This window comes from Somniosus microcephalus, chromosome 3 (genome assembly GCF_052327205.1).
Source record: "Somniosus microcephalus isolate GS21.2 chromosome 3, FLI_Smic_1.0, whole genome shotgun sequence".
NCBI lineage: Eukaryota > Metazoa > Chordata > Chondrichthyes > Squaliformes > Somniosidae > Somniosus > Somniosus microcephalus.
The window spans coordinates 379,371,710-379,393,204 of NC_140989.1; positions in this window are offsets into that span (position 1 = coordinate 379,371,710).

Here is a 21,495-nt window from a genome sequence, read left to right on the forward strand (position 1 = left end):
ATACAAAGATGGGACGGAAAGTAGTGAGTGAGGAGGACATAAAAAACCTGCAAAGGGACATAGACAGGCTAAGTAAGTGGGCAGAGATTTGGCAGATGGAATACAATACTGGAAAGTGTGAGGTTATGCACTTTGGCAGGAAAAATCGTAGAGCAAGTTATTATCTTAATGGCAAGAAACTGGAAAGTACTGTAGTACAAAGGGATCTGGGGGTCCTGGTGCACGAAACTCAAAAAGTTAGTATGCAGGTGCAGCAAGTGATTAAGAAGGCCAATGGAATGTTGGCTTTTATTGCTAGGGGGATAGAATATAAAAACAGGGAGGTATTGCTGCAGTTGTACAAGGTATTGGTGAGACCGCACCTGGAATACTGCATACAGTTTTGGTGTCCATACTTAAGAAAAGACATACTTGCTCTCGAGTCAGTACAAAGAAGGTTCACTCGGTTAATCCTGGGGATGAGGGGGTGGTCATATGAGGAGAGGTTGAGTAGATTGGGACTCTACTCATTGGAGTTCAGAAGAATGAGAGGCGATCTTATTGAAACATATAAGATTGTGAAGGGGCTTGATCGGGTGGATGCGGTGAGGATGTTCCCAATGATGGGTGAAACTAGAACTAGGGGGCATAATCTTAGAATAAGGGGCTGCTCATTCAAAACTGAGATGAGGAGAAACTTCTTCACTCAGAGGGTGGTAGGTTTGTGGAATTTGCTGCCCCAGAAAGCTGTGGAAGCTACATCATTAAATAAATTTAAAACAGAAATAGACAGTTTCCTAGAAGTAAAGGGAATTACAGGTTACGGGGAGCGGGCAGGAAATTGGACATGAGTCTAGGTTTGGAATGGTCATGGCCCTGTGGGTAGTGGAGTGGGCCCAGGGGCCGTGTAGCCTGGTTCTGCTCCTGCTGTGTTCTAATTCTGTGTTAGATTTCAGGAGATGGTTTTATTCCTGTTCCTGGCTGGGGTGGAGATCGCCTTTACAGAAGTTAAGTACTGTAGGAAATATAGGGACAGAGTGATCTCCTGGAAGAATTTCGATCGCCTAGATGGGTCGGAGAGGAATTTCCCAGATTTTTTTCTCCCAAATTGGCCATTGGGTCTTTATCTGGTTTTTCGCCTCTCCCGGGAGATCACATGGGTTCGGGTGGATGGAGAGTGATAGAAGATTTGAGGTTAGGATCAGATCAGCCATGATCTTATTGAATGGTGGAGCAGGCTCGAGGGGCCGATTGGCCGACTCCTGCTCCTATTACTTATGTTCTTATGTTCTTCCAACACCATCAAGCCAGGCGACCAACCCTGGTTCAATGGGGAGTGGAGAAGATCACGCCAGGACCAGCACCAGGCGTAACCAGAAATGAAGTGCCAACCTGGCGAAGCCACAACACAGGATTACAGGCTAAACAGTGGAAGCAGCATGCTATAGACTGAGCTAAGCAATCCCACCACCATCGGATCAGATGAAAGCTCTGCAGTCCTGCGACATCCAGATGTGAATGGTGATGGACAATTAAACATCTAATGGGCGGAGGAGAATCCATGAATATCCCCATCCTTATCAATGGTGGAGCCCAACACGTGAGTGCAAAAGACAAGGCTGAAGCAAACATCTTCAGCCAGAAGTGTCAAGTGGATGGTCTATCTTGGCCTTCTGAGGTCCCACGATTACAGATGCCCCTCTAACAGTGAAAGACTCCCTCAGTACTGCCCCTCTGACTGTGCAGCGCTCCCTCAGTACTACCCCTCCGACAGGGCAGTGCTCCCTCAGTACTGCCCCTCTGACAGTGCAGCACTCCCTCAGTACTGCCCCTCTGACAGTGCAGCGCTCCCTCAGTACTGCCCCTCTGACAGTGCAGCGCTCCCTCAGTACTGCCCCTCTGACAGTGCAGCGCTCCCTCAGTACTGCCCCTCTGACAGTGCAGCACTCCCTCAGTACTGCCCCTCTGACAGTGCAGCGCTCCCTCAGTACTGCCCCTCTGACAGTGCAGCGCTCCCTCAGTACTGCCCCTCTGACAGTGCAGCGCTCCCTCAGTACTGCCCCTCTGACAGTGCAGCGCTCCCTCAGTACTACCCCTCCGACAGTGCAGCACTCCCTCAGTATTGCCACTCCGACAGTGCAGCGCTCCCTCAGTACTACCCCTCCGACAGTGCAGCACTCCATCAGTACTGCCCCTCTGACAGTGCAGCACTCCCTCAGTACTGCCCCTCTGACAGTGCAGCGCTCCCTCAGTACTACCCCTCCGACAGTGCAGCACTCCCTCAGTATTGCCACTCCGACAGTGCAGCGCTCCCTCAGTACTGCCCCTCCGACAGTGCAGCGCTCCCTCAGTACTGCCCCTCTGACAATGCAGCGCTCCCTCAGTACTGCCCCTCTGACAGTGCAGCGCTCCCTCAGTACTACCCCTTTGACAGTGCAGCACTCCCTCAGTACTGCCCCTCTGACAGTGCAGCGCTCCCTCAGTATTGCACTGGGAGAGTCAGCCTGGATTATGGGCTTGAGTCTCTGGAGTGGAACTTGAACCCTCGACCTTCTGACTCAGAGGCGAGTGATGCCCACTGAGACACTCTGACGCCTGACTTTCAACTTTCCTTTAAAAATCTTTCAAATTTCTGCGAAGCTGTTTCTCATCGACTATCAGCCAGAAACCTGAGCAAACTATGACACCAACTGACTTACCCAATGAAATATTTATTGCCTCAGTTGACAGGAAGTCGAGTGAGAGTTAAAACAAGTTGAATAAACAGGTCAGAAAGATCAATAATTCAAAGATGTGTTTCTTATTTCTGACTGAAGTCAGCTGGAATATAAATCTCAGCCCCGGGCACCCGGGACAGGGAGAGTCTGTGGACAGTATTTGGCTTTCTGTGTGTTCACTTTCCACTGACCTTTTTATCATTGTAGATGTTTATTTGTAAAGTTCTCCCTTCTTCCTCCTTCATTGTTACAACCATTTCATCTTCCCTTTCCCTCCCTCTCACTGCCCAACATTGACTGGATCGGAGGCTGGGCTTGTAACTCCCTCCCAGGCCCCTGACAGATGCTGCAACATCTGGGGAGGTTCAAACCCACTCCTGGAATCCCCAAACCCCCCGCCCGAACCCCCCGGGAACCGACAGAGAAAGAGGCCGCGGGGGGAGGTTCAAACCCACTCCTGGAATCCCCAAACCCCCCGCCCGAACCCCCCCCGGGGAACCGACAGAGAAAGAGGCCGTGGGGGGAGGTTCAAACCCACTCCTGGAATCCCCAAACCCCCCGCCCGAACCCCCCCCCGGGGAACCGACAGAGAAAGAGGCCGCGGGGGAGCTTCAAACCCACTCCTGGAATCCCCAAACACCCCGCCCGAACCCCCCGGGGAACCGACAGAGAAAGAGGCCGCGGGGGAGGTTCAAACCCGCTCCTGGAATCCCCAAACCCCTCGCCCGAACCCCCCGGGGAACCGACAGAGAAAGAGGCCGCGGGGGGAGGATCAAACCCACTCCTGGAATCCCCAAACCCCCGCCCGAACCCCCCGGGGAACCGACAGAGAAAGAGGCCGCGGGGGGAGGTTCAAACCCACTCCTGGAATCCCCAAACCCCCCGCCCGAACCCCCCGGGGAACCGACAGAGAAAGAGGCCGCGGGGGGAGGTTCAAACCCACTCCTGGAATCCCCAAACCCCCCGCCCGAACCCCCCGGGGAACTGACAGAGAAAGAGGCCACGGGGGGAGGTTCAAACCCACTCCTGGAATCCCCAAACCCCCCGCCCGAACCTCCCGGGGAACCGACAGAGAAAGAGGCCGCGGGGGAGGTTCAAACCCATTCCTGGAATCCCCAAACCCCCCGCCCGAACCCCCCGGGGAACCGACAGAGAAAGAGGCCGCGGGGGGAGGTTCAAACCCATTCCTGGAATCCCCAAACCCCCCGCCCGAACCCCCCGGGGAACCGACAGAGAAAGAGGCCGCGGGGGGAGGTTCAAACCCACTCCTGGAATCCCCAAACCCCCCGCCCGATCCCCCCGGGGAACCGACAGAGAAAGAGGCCGCGGGGGGAGGTTCAAACCCACTCCTGAATCCCCAAACCCCTCGCCCGAACCCCCCGGGGAACCGACAGAGAAAGAGGCCACGGGGGGAGGTTCAAACCCGCTCCTGGAATCCCCAAACCCCTCGCCCGAACCCCCCGGGGAACCGACAGAGAAAGAGGCCGCGGGGGGAGGTTCAAACCCACTCCTGGAATCCCCAAACCCCCCGCCCGAACCCCCCGGGGAACCGACAGAGAAAGAGGCCGCGGGGGAGGTTCAAACCCACTCCTGGAATCCCCAAACCCCCCGCCCGAACCCCCCGGGGAACCGACAGAGAAAGAGGTCGCGGGGGGAGGTTCAAACCCATTCCTGGAATCCCCAAACCCCCGCCTGAACCCCCCGGGGAACCGACAGAGAAAGAGGCCGCGGGGGGAGGATCAAACCCACTCCTGGAATCCACAAACCCCCGCCCGAACCCCCCGGGGAACCGACAGAGAAAGAGGCCGCGGGGGGAGGATCAAACCCACTCCTGGAATCCACAAACCCCCGCCCGAACCCCCCGGGGAACCGACAGAGAAAGAGGCCGCGGGGGGAGGTTCAAACCCACTCCTGGAATCCCCAAACCCCCCGCCCGAACCCCCCGGGGAACCGACAGAGAAAGAGGCCATGGGGGGAGGTTCAAACCCACTCCTGGAATCCCCAAACCCCCCGCCCGAACCCCCCGGGGAACCTCCACCATTAGAATAATGGACACCTGTTAATAGGCCTTTTCACAGTGAGCGGGAGATTAATTGGATCAGTTGGCTGGTGCAGTCAGGATCAAATAGTCTGATTAATACAAGTATTATATTCTGCAAATACAACAAGCTTTGGGAGCAGAAGGGGAGGAAGTTGCTGCAATTAAATTCATTCCCAATTACAGATAAACCGGGATGTTTCTGCCCATGATCCACACGATTAGATTAACTCCAGCTGGTTCCGACTGACACACGGAGTTTGAAATAATTAGGCCCAGAAATTCGGGTCCCCACGGGTGAGTGCGCGCTCGGTACTCACGCGTAGGCCCAACAAAAGTGCCGGTTTTGTGCACGCACTGCGCATGCGCGGGAAACCGGCACTTCCGTTCCCTTAAAGGAAAGGGTTCAGCGGTCGAACGCGTGCGCAGGAGAGGCAGCGCGTGCACATCGAACTTCGGCTTTTTTCCCAGGTTTCTCCGGGAGGGTAAGTCTCCAAAATTAGACATGTAAAAAGCAGTCGCAAGGCCTGCTTTTAACAAGGTAAGTGGTGAATTAATTAAAATTAAAACATTTTTTCCACAAGTTTATTATTTTTAAATACTTTAAAGAAAGGTAAGTTTATTTTCAGCCCCGTTAGAAAATGTAATTAATTTTTTCATAAATTTACATTATTGTTTAAAATAGTTATTTTATGTAATTTATAGTTTATTTTAAAAATGCGATGTTTTTTAAAAAATTGATTTGAGGTTTTAGTGATGTTTTGGGGCTTATAGGCCTAGAAATTCAGTTGCCTTAGCGCCGCTTTTGAGGCGCTAGAGGGACTAGCGCCAGAGTTATGGCCAGTTTAAAAATTCCCTGGGGCCCTAAATCGGCGTTGCACCGGTGTGCGCAGCGTCCCGGTTGCCGTGGTAACCCGCCCGAACTCCGAAATTGAGTTGCGGCCGCCTCGCCCGTGGCAGCCGCAAGCAACGTTCTGTCAGAGGTGCCTTACTCCAGTTTGCGCCGGCGCATTAAAGGCTCCCTCCCCGGACTTCTCCGCCCCCCCCCCCCCGGAACAGATGCAAGCCCGGCACTTGTCCGAGGTGCCGGGCTCATTTTTAAGCTGATTTGCGCGGGCCGCGGCCGGGTGCAGGCAGCTCCTCCTTAACGGAGGCGCTACGGCAGTTAGCGCCGATGTACCGCCGCAAAGACCCTTCAGTAGCGCTGGCAGCCGTTTGGGCACGGCACTACTGAATTTTTGGCGCGCGCAGGGGGACTTAGCGCCGGCACTAACTTCCGGCGCTAAAGCCCTACCTACGTCAGAACCCAATTTCTAGGCCACAGTGTTTATAGGCTTGACAGCTCTTCCTGTCAAACTTATGAATGAAGCATTCCCTGCTCCCATTGGCTCTCCATGGCCCACGTGATCCCAGGGGACGCTTCGAACTAACTGCGCCCCTGGGATACACAAGCACTGCGCGCCGGCAGTTGGAGGAGGCCCAGGATCGGAATCCCACGCGGACCCACAGCTCAACGGCCGGCGCGCTAGGTAAGTGCAGGTCGGGGGCTTGCACCCGCGGGAAGCCCCCAACCCGAATTTCTGGGCCTATTTCATCAGAGGAAGATTCCATTCCTCAGGGTCAGCCGTGGCTCAGTGGGCAGCACTCTCACCTCTGAGTCAAAGGTCGTGGGTTCAAGTCCCATTCCAGAGACTTCAGCACAAAATCAAGGCTGACACTCCCAGTGCAGTACTGAGGGAGCGCTGCACTGTCGGAGTGGCAGTACTGAGGGAGCACTGCACTGTCAGAGGGGCAGTACTGAGGGAGCGCTGCACTGTCGGAGTGGCAGTACTGAGGGAGCGCTGCACTGTCGGAGTGGCAGTACTGAGGGAGCGCTGCACTGTCGGAGGGGCAGTACTGAGGGAGCGCTGCACTGTCGGAGTGGCAGTACTGAGGGAGCACTGCACTGTCGGAGTGGCAGTACTGAGGGAGTGATGCACTGTCGGAGGGGCAGTACTGAGGGAGCGCTGCACTGTCGGAGGGGCAGTACTGAGGGAGCGCTGCACTGTCGGAGTGGCAGTACTGAGGGAGCACTGCACTGTCGGAGTGGCAGTACTGAGGGAGTGATGCACTGTCGGAGGGGCAGTACTGAGGGAGCGCTGCACTGTCGGAGTGGCAGTACTGAGGGAGCGCTGCACTGTCGGAGTGGCAGTACTGAGGGAATGCTGCACTGTCAGAGGTGCAGTACTGAGGGAGCGCTGCACTGTCGGAGGGTCAGTACTGAGGGAGCGCTGCACTGTCGGAGGGGCAGTACTGAGGGAGCACTGCACTGTCGGAGGGGCAGTACTGAGGGAGTACTGCACTGTCGGAGGGGCAGTACTGAGGGAGCGCTGCACTGTGGGAGGGGCAATACTGAGGGAGTGCTGCACTGTCGGAGTGGCAGCACTGAGGGAGTGCTGCACTGTCAGAGGGGCAGTTCTGAGGGAGTGCTGCACTGTCGGAAGGGCAGTACTGAGGTAGCGCTGCACTGTTGGAGGGGCAGTACTGAGGGAGTGCTGCACTGTCGGAGGGGCAGTACTGAGGGAGCGCTGCACAGTTGGAAGGGCAGTACTGAGGGAGCGCTGCACTGTCGGAGGGGCAGTACTGAGGGGGCGCTGCACTGTCGGAGAGGCAGTACTAAGGGAACGCCGCACTGTCAGAGGGGCAGTACTGAGGAAGAAGAGCAGGGAAATTCCCTTATATTACAACACTTCAAAAAGCGACTTCTGAATTTCGTGAGGTTGTGAATGGGGTTATAAAAACAAAGTCAGTTTTCGTTCTTTCTGTCACATCGCGATCTTCAGTCAGTCTTTGAGTTCATCCAACCATTGGTCACACTTTACATTTTGATCACTCTCCAGTCACACTGCTTAACTCTGCTAAATCTTTACACCCTCATAAACATCTTCATTATTCATCCAAATCCTCACATAAAGACGTTAAAAATGTTCCAGTCGATGAACGAGCGTCTGAACGAGCCATTGCACGGTTTATGTCACTCATTATACAGCACAGTGAACGAGCATTGCACGGTTTATGTCACTCATTATACAGCACAGTGAACGAGCATTGCACGGTTTATGTCACTCATTATACAGCACAGTGAACGAGCATTGCACGGTTTATGTCACTCATTATACAGCACAGTGAACGAGCATTGCACGGTTTATGTCACTCATTATACAGCACAGTGAACGAGCATTGCACGGTTTATGTCACTCATTATACTGCACAGTGAACGAGCATTGCACGGTTTATGTCACTCATTATACAGCACAGTGAATGAGCATTGCACGGTTTATGTCACTCATTATACAGCACAGTGAACGAGCATTGCACGGTTTATGTCACTCATTATACAGCACAGTGTGTGAACGAGTATTGCACGGTTTATGTCACTGATTATACAGCACAGTGAACGAGCATTGCACGGTTTATGCCTCTCATTATACAGCACAGTTAACGAGCATTGCACGGTTTATGTCAGTCATTATACAGCACAGTGAACGAGCATTGCACGGTTTATGTCACTCATTATACAGCACAGTGAACGAGCATTGCACGGTTTATGTCACCCATTATACAGCACAGTGAACGAGCATTGCACGGTTTATGTCACTCATTATACAGCACAGTGAACGAGCATTGCACGGTTTATGTCTCTCATTATACAGCACAGTGAACGAGCATTGCACGGTTTATGTCACTCATTATACAGCACAGTCAACGAGCATTGCACGGTTTATGTCACTCATTATACAGCACAGTGAACGAGCATTGCACGGTTTATGTCTCTCGTTATACAGCACAGTGAACGAGCATTGCACGGTTTATGTCTCTCATTATACAGCACAGTGAACGAACATTGCACGGTTTATGTTACTCATTATACAGCACAGTGAACGAGCATTGCACGGTTTATGTCACTCATTATACAGCACAGTGAACGAGCATTGCACGGTTTATGTCACTCATTATACAGCACAGTGAACGAGCATTGCACGGTTTATGTCACTCATTATACAGCACAGTGAACGAGCATTGCACGGTTTATGTCACTCATTATACAGCACAGTGACGAGCATTGCACGGTTTATGTCACTCATTATACAGCACAGTGAACGAGCATTGCACGGTTTATGTCACTCATTATACAGCACAGTGAACGAGCATTGCACGGTTTATGTCACTCATTATACAGCACAGTGAACGAGCATTGCACGGTTTATGTCACTCATTATACAGCACAGTGAACGAGGCATTGCACGGTTTATGTCTCTCATTATACAGCACAGTGAACGAGCATTGCACGGTTTATGTCACTCATTATACAGCACAGTGAACGAGCATTGCACGGTTTATGTCACTCATTATACAGCACAGTGAACGAGCATTGCACGGTTTATGTCACTCATTAACAGCACAGTGAACGAGCATTGCACGGTTTATGTCACTCATTATACAGCACAGTGAACGAGCATTGCACGGTTTATGTCACTATTTACAGCACAGTGAACGAGCATTGCACGGTTTATGTCACTCATTATACAGCACAGTGATCGAGCATTGCACGGTTATGTCACTCATTATACAGCACAGTGAACGAGCATTGCACGGTTTATGTCACTCATTATACAGCACAGTGAACGAGCATTGCACGGTTTATGTCGCTCATTATACAGCACAGTGAACGAGCATTGCAACGGTTTTATGTCACTCATTATGCAGCACAGTGAACGAGCATTGCACGGTTTATGTCACTCATTATACAGCACAGTGAACGAGCATTGCACGGTTTATGTCTCTCATTATACAGCACAGTGAACGAGCATTGCACGGTTTATGTCACTCATTATACAGCACAGTGAACGAGCATTGCACGGTTTATGTCTCTCATTATACAGCACAGTGAACGAGCATTGCACGGTTTATGTCACTCATTATACAGCACAGTGAAGGAGCATTGCACGGTTTATGTCACTCATTATACAGCACAGTGAACGAGCATTGCACGGTTTATGTCATTCATTATACAGCACAGTGAACGAGCATTGCACGGTTTATGTCACTCATTATACCGCACAGTGAACGAGCATTGCACGGTTTATGTCACTCATTATACAGCACAGTTAACGAGCATTGCACGGTTTATGTCACTCATTATACAGCACAGTGAACGAGCATTGCGCGGTTTATGTCTCTCATTATGCAGCACAGTGAACGAGCATTGCACGGTTTATGTCACTCATTATACAGCACAGTGAACGAGCATTGCACGGTTTATGTCTCTAATTATACAGCACACTGAACGAGCATTGCACGGTTTATGTCACTCATTATACAGCACAGTGACCGAGCATTGCACGGTTTATGTCACTCATTACACAGCACAGTAAACGAGCATTGCACGGTTTATGTCACTCATTATACAGCACAGTGAACGAGCATTGCACGGGTTATGTCTCTCATTATAAAGCACATTGTGTGAATGAGCATTGCACGGTTTATGTCTCTCATTATACAGCACAGTGAAGGAGCATTGCATGGTTTATGTCACTCATTATACAGCACATTGTGTGAAATATGCTGTCGTTGGGAATAATTGTCCAGTACTTGGGATAATGTAACTGAAACGTTTATCATTTAATTCTGGAGAACAGTGAGGATTATCTGATGGTTAATGATTGTAATAAATCGAGGCCAACACACTCCATAACTTAACGTTAGTGCTGGGGATTCTGGATCTGTACAAGGCCATTACTGCGAGTGATGGGACTGGACTCAGTGAGAGCATTGAGCGAGATTAACCTTGTCTTATTCCAGTAATTCGGTGTAATTTTACTGCCCTGTTAAACGTACAGATGTTCTCAGTATTGATATTGTGTTCACACAATCTGTCAGAGCTATGGGTCAGGTTATTGATCCTGTTACCACTCCCAGTAATACCAGGAGATCTGAGTATCAATATAATCACAGGTAGTCACAGAGACCCTGCCTTCAACACACTGCCTCAATCCACGGGGCCAGGAGGCACTCGCTGCTCCCTAGGGAGTTTGGCTCAATTCAGGCCATCGTCAGTTAACACTGCGCTCTCTCACAATAATTCTTCATTCATAACTATGGCAACAGTATCATGGGATGTATCAGAGGGTACGGTTAGTGTAGTGGTCAGCTTACAACAACAATCTGTATTTATATAGCACCTGTAACAAGATAACACATCCCAAGTCGCTTCACAGGGGCGTAAATCAGACAAAATTTGACACCGAGCCACATTAAGAGAATTAGGACAGGTGACCAAAAGCTGGGCCAAAGAGGTCGGTTTTAAGGGTCATCTTAAAGAAGGAGAGAGAGGCGGAGAGGTTTAGGGAGGGAATTCCAGAGCTTCGGTCCCAGGCAGCGGAAGGCATGGCCGCCAATGTTGGAGCGATTAAAATCGGGGGGATGCGCGAGAGGCGAGAATTGGAAGAGCGCAGAGATCACGACGGGTTGTAGGGCTGGAGGAGGTTATAGAGATAGGGAGGGGTGTAGGGTGGGAGAGGGTTACAGTGATAGGGAGGAGTGTAGGGTGGGAGGGGGTTACAGAGATGGGGAGGGGTGTAGGGTGGGAGGGGGTTACAGAGATGGGGAGGGGTGTATGGTGCGAGGGGGTTACAGTGATAGGGAGGGGTGTAGGGTGGGAGGGGGTTACAGAGATAGGGAGGGGTTTAGGGCGGGAGGGTGTTACAGTGATAGGGAGGGGTGTAGGGTGGGAGGGGGTTACAGAGATAGGGAGGGGTGTAGGGCGGGAGGAGGTTAGAGTGATAGGGAGGGGTGTAGGGTGGGAGGGAGTTACAGAGATAGGGAGGGGTGTAGCGTGGGAGGGGGTTACAGTGATAGGGAGGGGTGTAGGATGGGAGGGGGTTACAGAGATAGGGAGGGGTGTAGGGCGGGAGGGGGTTACAGTGATAGGGAGGGGTGTATGGTGGGAGCGGGTTACAGAGATAGGGAGGGGTGTAGGGTGGGAGGGGGTTACAGAGATAGAGAGGGGTGTAGGGTGGGAGGGGGTTAGAGTGATAGGGAGGTGTGTAGGGTGGGAGGGGGGTACAGAGATAGGGAGGGGTGTAGGGTGAGAGGGGGTTACAGAGATAGGGAGGGGTGCAGTGTGGGAGGGGGTTACAGTGATAGGGAGGGGTGTTGGGTGGGAGGGGGTTACAGTGATAGGGAGGGGTGTAGGGCGGGAGGGGGTTAGAGTGTTAGGGAGGGGTGTAGGGTGGGAGAGGGTTACAGAGATAGGGAGGGGTGTAGGGTGGGAGGGGGTAACAGTGATACCGAGGGGTGTAGGGTGGGAGGGGGTTACAGTGATAGGGAGGGGTGTAGGGTGGGAGGGGGTTACAGTGATAGGGAGGGGTGTAGGGTGCGAGGGGGTTACAGAGATAGAGAGGGGTGTAGGGTGCGAGGGGGTTACAGTGATGGGGAGGGGTGTAGGGTGGGAGGGGGTTACAGTGATAGGGAGGGGTGTAGGGTGGGAGGGGGTTACAGTGATAGGGAGGGGTGTAGGGTGGGAGGGGGTTACAGTGATGCGGAGGGGTGTAGGGTGCGAGGGGGTTACAGTGATAGGGAGGGATGTAGGGTGCGAGGGGTTTACAGAGAGAGGGAGGTGGGGTTGTCCATGGATGGATTTGAACAAAGATGAGAATTTTAAAATTGAGGCATTGGTGGATTGGGACACAATGTAGGTCAGCGAGCACAGGGGTGAGGGGTGAACGGGACTTGGTGTGAGTTAGGACACGGGGCAGTGAGCACAGGGGTGATGGGTGAACGGGACTTGGTGTGAGTTAGGACACGGGGCAGTGAGCACAGGGGTGAGGGGTGAACGGGACTCGGTGCGAGTTAGGACACGGGGCAGTGAGCACAGGGGTGAGGGGTGAACAGGACTGGGTGTGAGTTAGGACACGGGGCAGTGAGCACAGGGGTGAGGGGTGAACGGGACTGGGTGTGAGTTTGGACACGGGGCAGTGAGCACAGGGGTGAGGGGTGAACGGGACTTGGTGTGTGTTAGGACACGGGGCACTGAGCACAGGGGTGAGGGTTACAGCAGCTGATGGTTCTGTCTTCACAAAGGAGGACACAAATAACCTCCCAGAGATGTCGGGGAACATAGTGCCTCATGAAAGGGAGGAACTGAGAGAAATCAGTATTTGTAGGGAAATGCTTTTAGAGAAATTGACGGGATTGAAGGCCGATAATCCCCAGAGCCTGATAATCTACATCCTAGAGTACTTAAGGAAGTGGCCCTAGAAATAGTAGATGCATTGCTGGTCATCTTCCAAAATTCGATAGACTCTGGAACAGTACCCATGGATTGGCGGGTGGCTAATGTTACCCCACTATTCAAAAAAGGTGGTAGAGAGAAAACGGGGAATTATAGACCGGTAAGCCTGACATCGGTAGTGGGGAAAATGCTAGAGTCCATTATAAAAGATGTAATAGCAGAGCACTTGGAAAACAGTGACAGGATCGGACAAAGTCAACATGGATTTACAAAAGGTAAATCGTGCTTGAATAATCTACTGGAATTTTTTGAGGATGTAACTGGTAAAATGGATAAGGGAGAACCAGTGGATGTGGTGTATTTGGACTTTCAAAAGGTCTTCGATAAGGTCCCGCATAAGAGATTAGCGTGCAAAGTTAAGGCACATGGGATTGGGGGCGAGGCATTGACGTGGATAGAGAACTGGTTGGCAGACAGAAAGCAAAGAGCTGGAATAAACGGCTCTTTTTCCGAGTGGCAGGCAGTGACTAGTGGGGTACCGCAGGGATCGGTCCTTGGACCCCAGCTATTCACAATATATATTAATGATCTGGACAAGGGAACAAGATGTAATATCTCCAAATTTGCAGATGACACAAAGCGTGTGTGCTGTGAGGAGGATGCCGAGAAACTCCAGTATGATTTGGACAGGTTGGGTGATTGGGCAGAAGCATGGCAGATGCAATATAACGTGGATAAATGTGAGGTTATCCACTTTGGTGTCAAAAACAAGGCGGCAGATTATTATCTCAATGGCAATAGATTGGGAGAAGGGGAAGTGCAATGAGACCTGGGTGTTCTTGTGCACCAGTCGCTGAAGGTAAACATGCAGGTGCAGCAGACGGTTAAGAAGGCAAATGGTATGTTGGCCTTCGTAGAGAGAGGGTTTGAGTACAGGAACAAGGATGTCTTGCTGCATTTGTACAGGGCCTTGGTGAGACCACATCTTGACTATTGTGTGCAGTTTTGGTTGCCTTATCTGAGGAAGGATGTTCTTGCCCTGGAAGGAGTGCAGCGAAGATTCACCAGGCTGATACCTGGGATGGCAGGAATGACATATGCGGAGAGATTGGGTCGATTGGGCTTGTACTCGCTGGAGTTTAGAAGATTGAGAGGAGATCTCATTGAAACTTATAAAATTCTAACAGGACTAGAGAGACTAGATGCAGGAAGGATGTTCCCGATGGTCAGGGAGTCCAGAACCAGGGGTCACAGCCTAAGGATAAGGGGTAAGCCATTTAGGACAGAGATGAGGAGGAATTTCTTCACCCAGAGAGTGGTCAACCTGTGGAATTCTCGACCACACAAGGCAGTTGAGGCCAATTCATTAAATATATTCAAGAAGGAGCTGGATATATTTCTGAAGGCTAAAGGGATCAAGGGATATGGGGAGAAAGCAGGGACAGAGTACTGAATTTGGATGATCAGCCATGATCTCATTAAATGGCGGAACAGGCTCGAGGGTCTGAATGGCCTACTCCTGCTCCTATCTTCTATGTTTCTATGTAGGTGCCCTGGGACAATGAACTGAAGATTGTCCAGATGGTGAAGATGGATCAGGTGCCCTGGGACAATGAACTGAAGATTGTCCAGATGGTGACGATGGATCAGGTGCCCTGGGACAATGAACTGAAGATTGTCCAGATAGTGAAGATGGATCAGGTGCCCTGGGACAGTGAACTGAAGATTGTCCAGATGGTGAAGATGGATCAGGTGCCCTGGGACAATGAACTGATGATTGTTCAGATGGTGAAGATGGATCAGGTGTCCTGGGACAATGAACTGATGATTGTCCAGATGGTGAAGATAGATCAGGTGCCCTGGGACAATGAACTGAAGATTGTCCAGATGGCGAAAATGGATCAGGTGTCCTGGGACAATGAACTGAAGATTGTCCAGATGGTGAAGATGGATCAGGTGTCCTGGGACAGTGAACGGAAGATTGTCCAGATGGTGAAGATGGATCAGGTGCCCTGGGACAGTGAACTGAAGATTGTCCAGATGGTGAAGATGGATCAGGTGTCCTGGGACAGTGAACTGAAGATTGTCCAGATGGTGAAGATGGATCAGGTGCCCTGGGACAATGAACTGATGATTGTTCAGATGGTGAAGATGGATCAGGTGTCCTGGGACAATGAACTGATGATTGTCCAGATGGTGAAGATAGATCAGGTGCCCTGGGACAATGAACTGAAGATTGTCCAGATGGCGAAAATGGATCAGGTGTCCTGGGACAATGAACTGAAGATTGTCCAGATGGTGAAGATGGATCAGGTGTCCTGGGACAGTGAACGGAAGATTGTCCAGATGGTGAAGATGGATCAGGTGCCCTGGGACAGTGAACTGAAGATTGTCCAGATGGTGAAGATGGATCAGGTGTCCTGGGACAGTGAACTGAAGATTGTCCAGATGGTGAAGATGGATCAGGTGTCCTGGGACAATGAACTGAAGATTGTCCAGATGGTGAAGATGGATCAGGTGTCCTGGGACAATGAACTGAAGATTGTCCAGATGGTGAAGATGGATCAGGTGCCCTGGGACAATGAACTGAAGATTGTCCAGATGGTGAAGATGGATCAGGTGTCCTGGGACAACAAGGACCCATCGACACTGACCTTGCAGCTCCCCCGTCAGTCACTGGGAGAACCTCACAGCGTGAAGCAGCATCACATCGATAGATTGAGGATCACATTAATCCTGCCCAGTCTGGGACTGTGCTGTCTCTACAGCTGATGGATGTTCCAGTTAGAGCTGGGATCTGCCCAGAATAATAACGGTTCAGCGAGGTTAAAGACAAGACAGACTGAAACATTACACACAGTGTCAAACACTGATAACATCTCACAAATCAACTCGTGTCCTGAATGTTAAGGTAAATCCTGTTTAATTCCCACAAATTCTACAGAAAAGAAAGAACTTGCATTTCTATAGCGCCTTTCAAGATCTCAGGATGTCCCTTAACCCTTCACTGCCAATGAAGACCTTCTCCTTGAAGACTACATCACGAGAATCAATAAATAACACAGCCCAAGTCAGGCACTTTATATTGTTACGGTCACTGCTTCCTGAACCAATTGGAAAATGTGAGGATAAACTGTGAAGAGATGAGGGACTTTGTTATGTGGAGAGACTGGAGAAGCTGGGATTGTTCTCCTTAGAGAAGAGAAGGTTAAGAGGAGGTTTAATTGAGGTGTTTAAAATCATGAAGAGTTTTGATGGAGTAACTGAGGAGAACCTGTTTCCAGGGACAGGAGGGTCGGTGACCAGAGGACACAGAGTGAAGGTAAAAGAACCAGAGGGGAGATGAGGAGAATGTTTTTACAGCGAGTTGTTGTGATCTGGAATGCGCTGCCTGAAAGGGCGGTGGAAGCAGATTCAATAAGAACTCTCAAAAGGGAGTTGGAGAAATACTGGAAGGGGAAATATTGCAGCGCTCTGGGGAAAGAGCAGGGAGTGGGGCTAATTGAATATCTCTTTCAAAGAGCCGGCACAGGCACAATGGGTTGAATGGCCTCATAGAATCATAGAATGGTTACAGCATGGAAGAAGGCCCTCTGGCCCGCCGAGACCATGCTGACTTTCAGCTACTCCCAGTCCCCCTGCCTTTTCCCAGTAGCCTTGCAATTTTTATTTCTCCAGACACTTATCCAGCTCCCTCTTGAAAGATAAGAGTGAGTCTGCCTCCACCACCCTTTCAGGCAGTGCATTCCAGATCTTAACCACTCGCTGCGTAAAAAAGATGTTTTTTCTTACGTCGCCTTTGGTTCTTTTGCCAATCACCTTAAATCTGTGTCCTCTGGTTCTCGACCCTTCCGCCAATGGGAACAGTTTCTCTCTATCTACTCTGTCTAGACCCCTCATGATTTTGAACACCTCTATCAAATCTCCTCTCAACCTTCTCTGCTCCAAGGAGAACAATCCCACCTTCTCCAGTCTATCCACGTAACTGAAGTCCCTCATTCCTGGAATCATTCTCATTAATCTTTTCTGCACCCTCTCTGAGGCCTTCACATCCTTCCTAAAGTGCAGTGCCCAGAATTGGACACAATACTCCAGTTGGGGCCGAACCAGTGTTTTATACAGGTTCATCATAATTTCCACACTTTTGTTCTCTATCCCTCTATTTATGAAGCCCAGGATCCCGTAAGCCTTTTTAACTGCTTTCTCAACCTGCCCTGCCACCTTCAACGCACACACCCCCCCAGGTCTCTCTGTTCGTGCCCCTCTTTCAGGATCGGACCATTTAGTTTATATTTCCTCTCCTCATTCTTTCTACCAAAATGTATCACTTCACACTTTTCTGTGTTAAATTTCATCTGCCACGTGTCCGCCCATTTCACCAGCCTGTCTATGTCTTCCTGAAGTCTATCACTCTCCTCCTCACTGTTCACTGTATTTCCAAGTTTTGTGTCATCTGTAAATTTTGAAATTGTGCCCTGTCCACCCAAGTCCAAGTCATTAATATATATCAAGAAAAGCAGTGGTCCTAGAACCGACCCCTGGGGAACACCACTGTAAACCTCCCTCCAGTCCGAAAAACAACCGTTCACCACTACTCTCTGTTTCCTGTCACTCAGTCAATTCCATATCCATGCTGCCACTGTCCCTTTTATTCCATGGGCTTCAACTTTGCCTCCTCCTGTGCTGTCTGATTCTGTGACTCTATGAGATACAGGGAGGCTCCAATGATCAGTATGGAGACAATAAATGGTTCGACATTCTTTCCATATCCAGCTGCAATCAGGGCAGCTCGGAAACTGTCCCAAGAGTCCGTAGTTCAAAGGGCACGGGCAGGATGACAGGCTCCACATTTCCAAAATACAAATCCCGTCACATTGGGGTGTCGAGCCTCCCAGTAATTAGTGGGTCGCTGACTATGGGAGAATTAAAAGAGCAGGAGGAACATTTCCCTTCCTCCATCTCCTGCCCAGCAGACAGAAACATCAATCTAAGGTCATCAGTGTTCCAATCTCCCTCTGACAGCAGCTGACTAACCTGCTGTTACTGATGGGTTTGCACTTTACTCCCAACAACACACACACCTCAACAAGATTTTCTTCACTCCTCTCGCTCGCCTGCCTCGATCAGCAAGCAATTCACAAACTCCGCTTCACATCTTCCTTTGCCCACTCTCCCCCTCCTGCCCTCCTCAGCTCTTCCCCATCTCTTTCTCTCGCTCCCTCGCTCCATCCCCTCATGGGGCAGGTTCCAAGTTTGCTTCCCCTTAAATATTTCAGTAAAAGGCCCCTGAAATCCCTCGACTGCCCCCGGGGAAGCTCCTGAACCTTTCCTTCCTGGTTACACAGAAGACAAGTGTTAAGTCTGTGTGTTATAGTGAGAATTACTACACAGACCACAAGAGTAAATTCAACAGGTCTTTACTGGTTGGAGGTCAGGACTATACTGAATACAATATTATTACACTGTGCTTATATACCGGTGTGGCCACCACCGGTATTATGTATACAGCAGCCAAAGAAAGTAGTACCTTTCTTAAGGTGGACCAGGCTTAAGTTCTCTTAAGGTGGAACAGGTTACATACACCACAATCCTCCCTTTTTAGCTTAACAGTCATATCCCCAAATAAACATAACATATATACATATATAACTTCAGGTATAACAGTTCAAAGGTTCAGTCTCTCAGGAGGCTTTCTGATTCGGCTTGGATAACGCCTTTCAGTGGTCTCTGATTCTTGTTGTTGAGGTGCCTCCTCTAGTTGGTTGCCAATGTATTGGGTGTCATCATCATCAAGTACATTCTCGGCCGAGGTAGATGCTTCAGGTTCATGAACGTCTTCCACAGCTGTCTCTGTCACAACCATGGGTTCGACCCTTGCTCTCGACTCTACCAGTTGATCCGCATGACGCCTTATCACATTATGACCAATACCTACGGTGTACATCAGAGGTCCTTGTCTGGCCTGGATTGTTCCGGACTGCCATTTTTCGTTTCCATAGCCCCTTGCCATCACTGGTTGTTCTACGTCGAAAGTTCGAGTGGTCTTGCTGTTAATATGCCGAAACTGTTTGTTTTCCACTTCCCTCCGCACATTTGGTTTTAACAAGTCCAACTTGGACCGCAACCTCCTGTTATAAAACATCATAGCAGGACTTTGGTTAGTCACGGCATGATCGGCATTTCTATATGACATCAGGAACTTATCGACCTTGTGTTGCAGCGGAATCTGATCATCATTCATGGCCTTAATAGCCTTTTTGAATGTCTGGACAAATCTTTCAGCCAACCCGTTTGTCGCCGGATGATATGGGGCAGAGGTATAATGTTTAACTCCATTCTTCTTTAAGAATTGTTGGAATTCTTCCGATACAAACTGTGGTCCGTTGTCCGAACAGATCTGTTCTGGCAATCCGTTCCTTGCGAATATTGTTCTTAACACCGCAATTGTCTTTTCTGAAGTAGTGGTATTCATCTTGATGACTTCTGGCCATTTGGAATGTGCGTCCACCGCAATTAGGAACATGGAGTCCATGAATGGACCAGCAAAGTCAATGTGTACGCGTTGCCATGGGGCTGAAGGCCATTCCCATGTGTGTAGCGGTGCTATCGGAGGTGCATTTTGCACTTTTTGACACCCAGCGCAGCTTTTCGTTAACTCCTCAATCTGTTGGTCAATACCCGGCCACCATACATAAGCCCTAGCAAGACTTTTCATTTTAACTCCCCCCAGATGACCTTCATGTAGTTCTTTTAAAACTCTTTCCCTTAACTTGGGAGGAATAATCACTCTTGTCCCGTACATCAAAGTACCATGGCAGACGGACAGCTGGTCTCGCCTTGCCGAGAATGCCGGTAACAGAGGATCACCCCGTGTTGGCCATCCTTTCACTGTCACCTCGTAGACTCTGGACAGTGTCGGGTCGTTCCTGGTTTCTCTTTCAATACTGGCATTGGTGACAGGTAAACACTCGATAATGGTCGAATGAAATAACTCAACAGGGTCAACTTTCGTCGTGTCTTCATCTTCAGGTAGTGGCAGGCGCGACAGGCCATCAGCATCGCCATGCTGTTTCGTACCTTTGAATTCTATCTGATATTGATGTGCCCCTAAGAAAAGTGACCATCTCTGGAGACGCTGTGCTGTCATCACCGAAACACCCTTCTTAGGGTTAAAAATGGACACCAACAGTTGATGGTCCGTCAGAAGTGTGAATTTTTGGCCCTGTAGGTAATGATTAAACTTCTTCACTCCCCATACAAGGCTAAGGGCCCCCCTATTGATCTGCGCATAGTTGCGCTCAGCGGAGGTCAATGATCTGGATGCAAACGCGACTGGCCTTTCCGTGCCATTTGGCAATTTATGTGAGAGTACTGCCCCAATACCATATGGAGAAGCATCACAAGCCAACTGAATAGGCAGTGTCGGGTTGAAGTGAGCCAACACTTCCTCTGAGGTGATCAATTCTTTGCTTTTGTGAAATGCCTTCTTACAGTTTTCGCCCCAGTCCCATGGTACCCCTTTCTGTAAAAGAGCGTTCAACGGATGCACTACCGTGGATAGATTTGGCAGAAATTTATGGTAATAGTTAATTAATCCTAGAAACGACCTCAACTGAGAGACATTCTCCGGAGCGGTAGCCTTTACAACTGCCTCTATCTTGTCAGGAGACTTATGAAGCCCCTCCCGGTCAATGACATGACCACAGTACAAGATCCGCTTCTGGAAGAACTCACATTTCTGCCGATTTACTCTAAGTCCATACTCTTTCAGTCTGTTGAGCACCAGTTCCAAGTTAGCGAGATGTTGTTCATCACCATCACCTGTGATCAGAATGTCGTCCAGGTAACATTGTGTGCCTCGAATTCCCTGTAATACCTGCTCCATGGCCCTCTGCCAAATTGCTGGAGCCGATGCCACTCCAAAAACCAGCCTATTGTACCGGTACAACCCTCGATGCGTGTTGATCGTGAGGTATTGGCGTGACTCTTCGTCAACCTCCATCTGCAAGTACGCCTGCGCCAGGTCTATCTTGGTGAAGTGTTTCCCGCCAGACAGTGAAGCGAAAATATCCTCAATCCGTGGAAGCGGATACTGCACCGTGTGAAGCACCGGATTAACGGTGATTTTGAAATCTCCACAGATGCGAACCTTCCCTGGATCTCCTGGCTTATTGTTCGCAGGACGTTTCATAATGGGAACAATGGGCGCAGCCCACTCACTCCAATCTACTTTAGACAATACACCTGAACGTTCTAGTGCTTCCAGCTCCACTTCAACCGTAGGTCGTATTGCATAGGGTTCCGGTCTGGCTTTAAAAAAATTTGGTTGTGCATGTTCATCAATCTTGATGTTTGCCGTAATTCCTCTCAGTGTTCCCAGTCCCGGCTGGAACACCTCTTTAGCCTCATCCAATATTCTGGACAATCGTTTAGGTTTGACAGCTGTTTCCCCGGAATCTACCGTTAGTGCTTTCAAGGAGTGCCAGTCC